At 34.5% G+C, this 9,202-nt stretch overlaps 1 long non-coding RNA gene across 1 annotated transcript in view; it reads right to left on the bottom strand.

Annotated features, from left to right (window-relative positions):
• Nucleotides 1–336: 336 nt before the first annotated feature.
• Nucleotides 337–9,202, bottom strand: part of LOC111769058 (uncharacterized) — a 62,636-nt gene continuing 53,770 nt past the window's right edge. Inside the window, exon 4 of the long non-coding RNA XR_002801796.2 lies at nt 337–648. This is a non-coding gene — a long non-coding RNA (uncharacterized lncRNA). The remainder of the gene's footprint in view (nt 649–9,202) is intronic.

The following is a 9,202-nucleotide window of genomic DNA, read 5'->3' as shown; positions in this document are numbered from 1 at the left end:
GGGAATGTTAAATCAGTTACAATCATGTCTAATAAAATAACCCCTGAAACTCACCAAGGCGATTGCTGAGTTGTTGCTGTAGGTATGAGGGAAGATATCTTGGACTGCTAGGTGAAAGAATGGGGTTTATGCCAGAGTCCTTCCACTGACCATGTGACCCTGAGGGAAGTCATTTTCTCTCCTAGTGTTAGACGAGGATGGTTGTAGTGTTAGACAAGGATTATTGCAGTGTTAGACAAGATTACCTTTAAGGTCCCTTCTAGCTCTCATAGCTATTTCCTTAGGTATAAATGGAATAAAAGGGATCAAAATTCATTGAATATTAAAACTAAAAGAGACCTTCAAGATAGTTTATTTCAATCATCTCTTTTACAGATAAAGACATCTTTTCCTGGTGAGGGGAAGTGACTGACCCGTGGTCACATATAAAATTAGCATGACATTCATCTCTTTCTAGTAGGTGCTGCCGGTTCTTCTCTCTAGACTAGGCACCAAAGACAGAAAACTTATCTAGGATAAGCAAAAGTTATTAGCCTAGTAGTAAGTGTTCATTACTAGGAATAGGGCCATGGGTTTGACTTCAAAGCAACTAACCAACTGTTTAGCCTTGACCACATCACTTGTTTGTCTTGATTTCAACTTCCTCATCTGTAAGAGAAGAGATTGGAATAGATGAGGTACACATATGGAAAGAATTTTTACGAGAAGTGCATTTATTTATTTATTTATTTATTTATTTAAGAAGTATTTATTGAGTGCCCGATGTATGCCTGGATTATTCTTGGCTCTGGTCTAGGTACTGGGTTTCAGAAGCAAACAAAACATGCAAGTTCCCTGTCCTCAAGGAAGGTATAGTCTCCCCTGAAAGGAGGAGAATTCTTTTTTTAAAGGTAAATAAACAAATAGATAAATTCAGAGCTCTATGCTAGATATTATAAGGGACATCAAAATGCATAGGTCAAAGATCTGTGACCTCATAAATATTTAAAATGTACTGGAGAAGAGAAGCTCAAGCAGGTTCTGCATGGCTTTTGTAGAATACTGTATTGCAGGCACCTAGCATATGCCTGTAAATAGTAAGCACCAAATAAAAGATTAATAAAGGAATAAATGAGAGAGGTAAAAATATTTAAAATGCTTATGATCACAGTTGCTCTTTCTATTACTTCTGATTCCTTTTATAAAGAAGTAAGTTGTTGAATTTATGGTTTGAAAGCATTATTAAAACTTTAAAAAGGGTAGCTTAGTGCTTGGGAAGTCAAACTGGAGAAGTAGAAATAAAGGATAGTTTTTCATGTTCTTATTTTAGATCCATATCTATCTCTACATTTTATTCATCTCTTTCATCAGAAATATTGATGTTTTAGGAAAGGTTATTTGCTTTGAATTTGTTCCATGCCATTCTGTTTTGTCTTGGCAGAGAGGTGAGTGCTTTCTGATGATTAAAAATATTAACCCAAAGCAAGAATGAATCTTTCACTCACAGACCATGATACTAACACTTTAGAACATTTGTCATGCACATTTGCAAGGTAAAACATATTTTGTTTCCTTTGTGACAACTGCGACTGCTATAAATAGAAGAAACATCCTTCACTATGGGATTATAAATTTTTGTATAGTTGAAAACTTTAAAGTAGAGGAATTCAGAATATTAAAATGAAAAAAATGAGCACATAGCCATAATCATTCTTGTGCAAATTACAAATCACAAAAGCAAACATCAAATAGCTCATAAATAGGGGAAATCTCGAGATTTGCCATTGATATTTACTACTTAATTAACACTCTGAAGCATGTAAACTAAGTTATTGATGTGTGTGTGTTTATATATATATGTGTGTGTGTGTATTATATATATATTCCTAAAGTGCTACAGCTCTTGCATTTTTGTTAAGATGCAAATTTCCTTAAGCCATAAGTTTAAAGAAATCTAAGTTTTTTGTGATTAGAATTTCTCAAAACATACACTGTTGGCTCAAAATTTTAGGAGCTTCCCTGGGTGACATCTTAAACTGGACCCCCATACACAGAGGGCAAAGAGAGATGAAGAAAAAGGCAGACCACACCACATTGGTAGGTGGCAGGTCTAGTAAGCAAAGAAACTTACATATGAGGCTTGTCTTGGGTAGCTGCAAGATGAGGAGATCTCCCCACTCATCAGCTAGACTCTTAAAAGTTAATATGGAGGCCTTAACTGGGTTCAGCAATGTACACTGTCAGATTGTCTCAGCAGTACATTGCTCTCTCAAATCTGCATCCTTGAAAATGGCTCCCACTGTGGGAACAATGGGCAGAACATACATTCCAAGGACAGGGGTAGGGGTGAGGAGCCTTCCGTGGCCCAGGTCCAGCTCTTGGGTCAATCAGCAGTCATGTTCTCTAGATGACCTCCTCCAACACACACTTCAGGTCAAATGCAAGTAAAGCATTTCAAAGCATGTTATAACTGTGATTAAGTCTGTTTCCTTTCTAATAAGATATTATCATCCCCATTTTAAAGCATTTATTAAAATTAAGGGTACATAGAACTCTTGCCCCAAATCTCACAAGGTCATAACTAAATTACTTTTTTCATATTTTCAATTCAATTTAACTGTTACCCACAAGGCATTGTGGTATGCAATGTGGATGATACAGAAGTAATTTTCTGCCTTTCATGAGCTCACAGTATATAAGCTTTTGCCTACATCTTCGTTTCCTAAAGTTTGTCTCTTCTTTTTTCCTTTCACTAGTTAAATTCATTGAATATCTCCACCCTTCAACTGGCCAGAATAAGATCGTGCGTTACTCAGACCCAGGTTACCTAGAGCACAAAGGTCTCCAATCTTGGATTTTTTGTCCTACGTTGTGTTGTTCCATATTTATAGCAAAAAGACTCCCACAAAATAAAACAAAAAAGCCCTAAGATTTAATACAGAGAATGATAGCACACCCTTATAGAATTAAGAAAAAATTACACAGAATGTGAAGCAAGCTATGTGAATTAACACACTATATGGAAAAAAATCCATAAATAAAATAATATTAAAACTGCTTAGTATTTTTTAAAAGCTCATAAAGTAAACTTCCACTTGAGCTAAGAGGAAGTAACAGAGAGCAGATTTATCTTTATACTTAAACAACTTAACAGTTATACAAAATATATGAAGCAGTGCAGGATTGTGATTCCTGAGAAAAGGAAAACAAGATAAACCATACAATTTCACCAGCTTAACGTCTAGAGTACATGTCTCGGCTACACGTAGGAAAAAGAAACCAAATAGAACCTGAAGTTCCTGCTGAATTAAGGGCAGAATTTAGTCATCTGAATAGAGGTCAAAGTTCAGAAAAGCCAAAGTGGTTAGAGTTTGGGGACAGAGTACCAGAGAAGAGGGAACTACACAGATGGAAGGATCAGGAGATCTTCAGAGAGGTCCTCTTATGTCTTCAGCTGAGTATCATCTGTACGTGTGTAAGAGGACACAACCAGAGGCTAGGATAAAACCAACAGAAAGGGAAAGGCAGAACAATAACAAGATCCCATATGGGCTGGGAATATTTCATGCTCCCGTTAGCCCGACTGGAAAGATCTTACACAAGGAAATGAATAGCATCCTCAGAAGGTGTCACTTCAGTAATATGGCTAAATTACTATTAGATTAAAATCTTCTCTGGATCTTCCCTAAGAAAACTTAAAAGTAAGCATCAAAAGTTCCAATTTATTTCTAGTAACTTAGCTAAGCATCTGAAAAGTCCAACAGTATTTAAAGGAATACAGAAAATATCAAAAAACAACAATGTAAAATATACAATGTGAAACATTTAGTTGAAACTTATCTACCATGCAAAAAATAAGAAAATATTACAAAAAACATGATAAAACTGTCAATAAAAACAAATCCAGAAACAATAGGTTTAATGAAACTAACAAACAAGGATGTTAAGATAACTATTAGGAATATGCTCCAAATATTTAAGCAGGTAGAGGAACATAACCATAATTAGAAGAAAAAGGAAAGATAGGTTTAAAACACAAAAGTAAACTTCTAGAGAAGAAAAACTCTATCTGAAGTGAAAACTACATTAGATGGAATTAATACATTTATACTTATTAATTGCTGTTTCAGTATTTATTAAGTTTATACTTAATTACTATACTTTATGGAATAATATCACATGTTCTAATATGGCTAGTTGGAGACCCAGAAGGAAAAGAGTGGGAGGGAAAGAAAAAGTATTTGAGGAAATATTGACCAAAAATTTCTCAACTTTTATGAAAACTATAAACTCAGAGATCAAGATGCTCAATGAATCCCAATAGAATAAACACAAACTCATCCCAAGGCACATAATGATTTGGTGAAAACCAGTGATGCAAAGAAAATCTTAACTGCAGCCAGAGAAAAAAGGTGCATTACACACAAAGGAATAAAGATAAGAATGAAGACTTTCATAAGGACAGTGGAAGCTAGAAGATAATGTAGAGATTTCTTTAGAGCACTAAAAGAAAAACAAAAGAGCAAAATATTTTTCAAAACTGGCAGTGAAATAACTTTTTCAGACATATAAAAATGAGATAATTCATTGCCGTTATATCTGAAAAACAAAAAATGTTCAAAGAGGTCTTTTAGGTAGAAGTAAAATTACATCAGTTAGAAATTTAGATCTGAGCATGTACATGCACATGCGCATGCACACACACATACACACACACTGAAAGGCACCAGAAATGATAAATATGTAAGTAAATATAAAAGATATTTTATCCTCATTTATAATTTCTTCAAAACATAACCAATAAAAATAGTAACAAGCAATTGTGGAGATGATAACATGTATGGAAGTAAAATGTATAATAAGAGCATAAAGAATGAGGGGGAAATGGAGCATACTGATATAAAATGTTTATGTTATACAAGAAGGAGTAAAATATTATTGAATATAGACCATGATAAGATATAGATGCATATTTTAATTTATAGAGGAATTACTTAAAAATAAAATAAAGAGATATAGCTAATTCGCCTATTATGCGGATAAAGAGGAATCATAAAAAATACTCAATCCAAAAAAAAGGCAAGAGAAGAGGATAAAAATAAACAACAAAAGGGAAAAAAAGAAAACAAATGCAAAATTGTTGAGAAATAAATCAAAATCATAGTTGAAGTTTTCAAACTTTCTGTCACTAATTAACAGAACAAGAAAGCAGAAATCAGTAACGTTGTGGAAGTCTTAAACAACTTTACCAACTTGACCTAAATGCCCTTTGTAGATCACTCTATCCAAAATTAACAGAATATCAGAATTTTCATGTGCACATGGAATATTCACTAAATTAGACCTATTTGGGGCTATAAAATGTCTCAGTAAATTTAAAAGGGTTTAGGTTATACGAAATATGTTCTTTAACCCCAATGAAACTAAAGTAGAAATATATATCAGAAAGATATCTGGAATACCCCCAAATATTTGGAGATCAAACAATGCCTTTCTATATAATCCACAAAGAAAGATTTTAAGGAAGATAACAAGGCGTTAACAGAAAATATGCTACATTAAGTGAAAATGAAAACACAGCATATAACAATTTGTAGCATGAAAATAAAGCAGTAGGTAGAGGGAAATTTATAGCATTAAAATACTTATACCAGTAATTTTTAAAAGGTCAAAAATCAATGGCACAAGCTTCTAGATGCTTATCATAGGGTAATGGAAATGCATGTTTACACAAAGATTGCACTCAAATTCACATTGCAGCTTTATTATTCATAATAGTTCCAAACTGGAAACAATCCGTTTGTCTTATCAACTCACAAATGAATCAACGATTTACAACTAATGGAACACTACTCAGCAATAAATATAAATGGACTACTATACACGCAAAAAAGTGAATTTTAAAAGCATCGTGGTAAGTGAAAGAAGCCAAACACAAAATATTATGTACCATATGATTCTTCTTATATGAAATTCCAGAACACTCAAAACTATAGTGACCAAAAACAGGTCAGTGGTCGCCATAAACCAGATATGAGGGAAGGGTATTGGCTGAAAAAAGACTGCAAGGAACTTTTGGGGTGATAGAGTCTATGTGATGATTTTGGTGTTAGTTACATGACTATGAAAATTTATCAAAACTCATTGAATTGTACACTTAAAATTGGTGAACTTTATTTTAAGTAAATTATAACCCAATAAAGTTAATTGAAAATTATAAAAATCAACCCCAGAAAAAGAAGAAATCTTTGAATGTGTTTTAGATTCCTTCTAGGAGGCAAAAACAATTTAAATAAATATGCAAGAGAACCTCTTTAATAAAAGTCTTCTATAATTCTAAGTAGTGGAAAATATATTCATAGTGTTTATGTTTCAATATGAGTTCCCATTGGTGGCACTTCCGCTTCTAGAACAAAAGGAAAGTGTGTGACTTACTTTGCTCTAGGAGTTATGGCTGGAAAATCTGTATCATAGAGAGTATAGGTGGGGATGTCTTCTGCTGATATGTTTTATTTACTTTCATTATCTAAATATGCTACCCAATTTTATTAGCTTAATTGCTTTTCCTTAGAAGCATGTGTAATTTTCCTTTATGCATAATATACTGCACTATATATTGTACCCAAAGGATTTATTTAGTCTAAATTAAAATTGAAAATAAAGATGCACTTAAGGTACGAATCAGCGTTACTTATTAATACTTAGCTTCATTTAAATATCGTAAGAGTATTACGTAGATCTTAAATATAAAGGAGGAACATAAGGGGGAGTTACACAAGTTGGAAAAATCCTCCTGGAAGAGATGTCTGTGTTTCATTGTGGAAAGAGCATAGTCTTTGCAATTGGAATTTATAGTTTCCAGAGACCTGATGTCAAATTTTAGCTTCACTCCTTACTGTCAGAATGATCTTGAACAAATCAGTGAACATTGCCGAGCCTCAGTACCACCCATTTCACAGGTTATCGTGAAGATCAAATGAAATAATGTTTATGAATATACTTTGTATACTACAAGTTAATATACTGAACCTTAATAAATTGCCAATTTTTGAATTTTTATTTCTAATATAGTAATTTTACACAGTTCAACTCAATACTAGAATACTATTCTTTTTTATTATTAAAGCTGCTCCACCCAGCATAGGAAAAGGTAGAAAACAGATAGCAACAAACATTTTAGATCAAGGAAGTGGCATGGTTGAAGGCCCAAGAATGGGGGAGAGAAAATGTGGAGGTGTGATAAGGGAAAGTGAAATAAAAGGAGGCTGGAATGTACAGGACTCAGAGAGAAGGTTGGGGAGATGCAACTGGGAAAGACAGACACAGCGGTCTTGTTGAGAAAACCCTTAAACACCAGGCTGAATGGTTTTAGCCTAATTCAAAGGCAAAGGAATTTTTGAGGAGAGGTGTAACACGATGGAGGTTTGCATGAGAACATTCGCTCTGGCATTGCAGGAAGGAAAACAGAGAGAAGGGAGGATGGAAAACCACTTAGAAGGATGCGCTTTCGTCCAGCACAACATATGGGGGATTATCCCCAGATGTTTCACTAGACACCTGTAGATGTGCACAGAAGTCAGGGAACCCAAACACTTTAAAAAATCGGGAGAAAAGAAAAACCACACAATGAAACCCTGTCTTTATTTCTTTGTAGAAAGACCTGACCTCCATAGTTGAGAAGATTTGCACCCCACACCCTTCTGTCCCAGCTGCCCCGCCATATTGCAGCCCTATTTTGTCCTAAATAACAAAAGATATTTCACAGTACACTGCTTTCATGGGCAGTTTTGAAACCATTTGTCAACCAACTCCAGTTCTTTTGGTTGTCTCTTCTTAATGAGATTGTGAAGGACTTTATAACCTTTGAACATCAATTTATGGTCTTGTCATGAAACTGTGCCTTTGGGAAAAAAAGGATGCAGTTGTCCAATTGGACACACCACAAGAAGGGCAGAAAATTATCTAAAGAAATCACAAATTTAGAGCAATCAACTCAGCTTCACTGCCAAAATCTGAATACACCTGAATTTAGAATCTTTCCTTTTGAAGGCAGAATTTTTTTCTCAGCTATATCCATGTTCCTGCCCAGGAAACATGCACAAATCCCTCCATTAATATTTAATGTGAGCCCATCATGATCTGCCAAATATTTAGATGACATTGTCAAAAAGTATCTCTCTTGTATAGGCAATACATTTGAGATTACATTGTGGGACACATAGCGAAGAAAATAAAAATTCAATATTTTGCTTGAAATTGAAATTTTGTTTACAAAGAAACAGTTTGAGAGAGGGTTGAAAAGCAACTACATGCCCCAAGTCACATAATAAGTAAATTATAGAGCCAGAATTGGAAACCAAGTAGTCTTATTCCAGAGCCCACATGCTCAACAGCCATGGTGTTCTGTCCTACGCTGAGCACAGCTCTAACTTCTATCATAAGTTTTACCTCTCTGTGCATTGAATTATAGTTAACATGTCTCTAGGTTTCTCTTTCTAACATGTTGACAGATCATGTCTTGTAAATAGCTTCCTTAGAAAAGCACCTGACACTTAATGTGAGTTTAATAAATGATAGCTCACTTTAATATAATTACTAAACTAGAGAAGGAAAGACAAATTTCTGTCTGATATTATCTAGAAGAGCCTGAATAAAGACTTAAAATGTGAGAAGGATTTTGATAGGTAAGTTTAGGAGGAACAGAATAGAAGGGCGGAGGTTGGCCTTGCGAGAACTGTAGCTAAACTGAAGATGAGTGTTGGGAGGATGAACAGGGAGAAACAGTTTGAAATATATTGAAAGTCTGAATTAAACAGAACTTATGTGTTCTGTTTGCAATGGGAAATCAATTAATAGGCTTCTCAGGAAGGAAAAGAACAAAATACTTGCACTTTACAAAAATAGTTTTGGAAGCAGAGTGAAAGGCAAGTTGAAGAGAGGAAATGGTAGGAAAACCAGCAAAGAAATACAGCTAGTTAGTTATCCATGATAACTGATCAAGGACTAAGATTTATAGGGTGTTTACTGTGTGCCAATCACTATTCTGAGTTCATTTAATGCAACTACTAATTTAATTTTGCGATAAACTTATGAGGTGAGGTTTCCCCCTTCAGTCTCAAAAGTGTCCTGGTTTGGACAATACATTATGCTGTCACCTCACTCACGCAGCGCGTTGTCCTTGAGGGCAGGAGGCTGCAATAAGGTGGAACAGTGCTATAATGCA

This window comes from Equus caballus, chromosome 19, assembly GCF_041296265.1.
Source record: "Equus caballus isolate H_3958 breed thoroughbred chromosome 19, TB-T2T, whole genome shotgun sequence".
Taxonomy (NCBI): Eukaryota; Metazoa; Chordata; class Mammalia; order Perissodactyla; family Equidae; genus Equus; species Equus caballus.
This window is presented reverse-complemented; position numbering and strand designations above follow the sequence as displayed.